General features: G+C 35.2%; 1 pseudogene; it reads right to left on the bottom strand.

Annotated features, from left to right (window-relative positions):
- Positions 1-2,174: 2,174 nt before the first annotated feature.
- On the bottom strand, positions 2,175-3,225 carry LOC112528473 (annotated as a pseudogene).
- Positions 3,226-3,692: the final 467 nt, after the last annotated feature.

Genomic DNA, 3,692 nt, shown 5'->3' with positions numbered 1-3,692 from the left:
TAGTTATTTTACTTATTTTCTTAATTTAATTGTTTTTACAAAAACCATCATACTTTATGCACCTATTACGTAATTAACCATGTATATGTGTATATGTGTGTGTGTTATTATCAAATATTCCAATCTCTTGAAAGTAAACTTTTGTAGATAGTGCCGACAAAGTTCTCACTATGGCATATTCCAAGCTTGCGATTTAGGTCCGTAGATAAAAAAATTACCAAGTTCCATTAGTATGAAGATTTATAGTCAAATCTCTTTATATTGTAAATCTCTACCAATATTTGAACCTTAGTTAAAAACATAGAAAAGTTGTATCTCTACGTTATCATCAAAGACTTTCTCAAATCTTTGTGCATCATTTAAGCCGTCTTTCGAATCCGTCCATTTCTAAATCAAAGATATAATATTTCATATTTCAAAGTGATTGTCTTATCTGCATTGAGTTTAAACCCCGACTCAAGTGACTAAGCTTAAAAACTAGCAATATTGACAACACCTAAGTGTTGTCTACTAATATTAAGTTTGACTCACACCTACACTCAAAGGGGTGATTAGCTCATAATTAAGATGGAAAACATAGTAGAAGAAGAGAAAATTATTTGAGAAATAGTTTCATTAAACTAAGACTTGAATCTGTCACCACAGTGGTGAAATAGTGGACAAAAATTACAATATAAAAATTAAATACTACTGAAATACTAAAACTTCAACACTACTCTTAAGAGAATTGGGGTGAAGATCGATGCCCCTTCAATACATCTTAAAATAAAGATTTTATTCTCTACATTACTCCAAGATATTCTCTCTATAATGTTCTCTAAAATATAAAAAATTTCAAGTTTAGAAAATTCTCTAAAACTTATGCAATTCTCTATAATATTCTATAAAAAAATTTATTTTTATCCAATTGCTTCTATATTTTATAATTAAAATATATTTTTTAGGTGATTAAATTAGCACAATAATAAATAGCTTATGGTTACACTTGCATTCAATTGATCATGAGAATCAAAACACAGGTGATTGGTTTTCAATGATCTCTACATTAATATCAAATCTCTCTTTCCGAATCTTATTTGACCTAAAGGATGTTCAAATATCAATATCCAACCAACGAATCACTAGAGATGCCGAGAAAGTGTGCTTTCTTCAAACCTAGAGTCTACATTGAACTTTGTTCAAGCTATAAGATCCTATATAGGGTGAACATGGCAACTAATTATTCATTGATATAGAAAATCTTAATATCATGTACCAACCAACTATACTTGACAGCAACCAACTATAACTAGCAATACGAGTGGTACATAATTGGTATTGAATTTGTACAACAATGCAAAAGTTAAAGTCTAAGTTACAATACTCAATACATGTTATACTTTTATATTTTGCAATGATTGTTAATGAATATATATATATATATATATATATATATATATATATATATTTAGAAATAAATCTTCATAAAAAGTGGCTGCAATTTTTCTGAAACAACCCAAGATAAAAGATGTTATACTTATATAGAACATGGAGTATAATAAGATAATGTTGGAGACATGGCTGATGATTCAAGTCTTAAGGAGCAGAATCTGTTGAAATTGCATGAAGTTTATAGAGAAATGAAAGTGGGTAGATGTGAACCTGATAGAAGTCGCTTATGTGATCATCCTAAGAAGTATGATCGAAACAATTAAGAAGTCCAATCATATGATGGAACCCAAGAATGTAAATCTTACCCAATATGTTGTAATCTGATAAACTGATTATTTCCAGGAAAACATTAAGAGAAGCATTTAGGTTCTTCAAGCTATCAAACTCTAGTGGGGGTTTCTTGAAAACTCTGATCAAAGTAGTTCCAATTTTTGAGACAATTTAAGGTACAGAGTTTCTTGAAAATTCTAATAATGGATTGAAGAAAATACACCAGGAGTTCTTGAAAAGAATGACAATTAAGTTATGGAGCTGCTAACAAGATCATGGTTGGTTCCATATTCAAACAATTTTGTACCAGCCAAAGAACAAATCAAAAGCTTGGAGATGGACAAATATTGTTCGGCAAACACATGCATATCTACCTTCAATTGGAATTTGATTATATGAATCTATGAGTCTTATCTGAACCAATTTAGTCTACCCAATTCCATTATAGGACAAATTTAAGGTAACAGTGTAACTTACAGGATCTCTAGCAGCTTAAATTGGGTACGACTTGAAGCATCAGGAACAGTTGGCTGATTGCCAGCAGTACTGAAGTGAATAGTATTAAAAGAATCTCCATCAGAATTATCTAGGTTATCTGCTGGTTTGGGAAAAGAAAGCAGTTCCTGAACTCCATGAATCACAAGCCAATCACTGTAATACATGTCCGGAAAAGTAATTGGAACTTCATTCACCTTCAAATTAGCATCAGATCGAGTAACGTTGATTCTAAACCCATTCCGATATGTAATCAAAATTGTTCCATTGTCGATAATAACAAGATCTTTCCACGAAATCTTACAAGGCAACATATGCCGTAAAAACAATGAGGGGATAATCTGGAAAACGATCTGAATAATCGATCATCACTTCATCAACAGGAGCGAAAAGTGTTAAACTAGGTTGACTCATAAAACCTAGCAATTGCAGATTAAGAAACGAAGCCATCACATAGTATCCTCTGGAGATCAACACAATACTAGCATCGTGAAACGAGAAATTGTTATAAGCACCATTGAATGATGCGCAATCATTGAAGCTAGGGAGTTGCACAGGAGTAGCCGAGACAGTGAAATTAGGATAGAAGAAGTTGCCAATACCAAAAACCATCAACAATCCGTCGTTTCACTTTTTGACGTTGTTTAGCGAAACGTGATCGGATGATGGAGGGGTGGTAATCATCAGGTAGGTATCAGAGGACATGGTGGGAACTTTGGTGCCAGAAGGGAGGGAACGGAGACCAGATAAGGAGAAAACTAAGGGTGAAAAATGGAGTTGGAGGAGAGAGACAGAAGGCTCGCCATGGTCAGCGAAGATGGATTCGGGAGGGGTGAAGACGGTGACGGAGCTGGTATTAGAGAGTAAGGAGGTGGAGACGAGATTTAGGGTTAAGGACATAGCGTAGTAGCCGGAATTGGAGAGAGTGTCGGTGGCGTCGGATATGGTCTCCGATGGAAGCGCGACGGTGAAAGAAATTATAGCCATGAGGAGAGCTACCAGAAGAATCACCGTGAGTTGCACCGCCATTGAAGAGTAGCGGTGGTAGGTAGTTGATAATGGTGATGGGATGTGACGGAGGCTGTTTGTGAAAACGTAGAAACTATCTTTTGGCGGGAAAACCCGTTAAAAGAGTTTTAGGGAATTTAGAATAAAATGTCGACAATTGAAATGGAATGATTTTCAATTCTCCTATTAACTCCAACGGGCTATTTACTAGGCGCTGACCGGCAACAGTTAGCTTGTTTACTAAATTATCGCTCAAATTGATATGTTGACCGAACACTTACCGAGACAACACAAAAATGATGTTTACTTGGGTCAAATTTTCATTTTCCATATGTGCCCTTTTCACGATTAGGTTTCTTCTCGATCCTCCTCCTCCCATCTCCCAATCCTGATCGCTCCCGGCCCTCGTTATTCCCGGCCTCGTCGTTCTCCACCCTCCCTCCATCCTCGTAGGTGGACAAAATCGTAATATCAAAATATGCTTCCCG

This window comes from Cynara cardunculus (genome assembly GCF_001531365.2).
Source record: "Cynara cardunculus var. scolymus isolate 2C chromosome LG 15, CcrdV1, whole genome shotgun sequence".
Taxonomy (NCBI): domain Eukaryota; kingdom Viridiplantae; phylum Streptophyta; class Magnoliopsida; order Asterales; family Asteraceae; genus Cynara; species Cynara cardunculus.
This window is presented reverse-complemented; position numbering and strand designations above follow the sequence as displayed.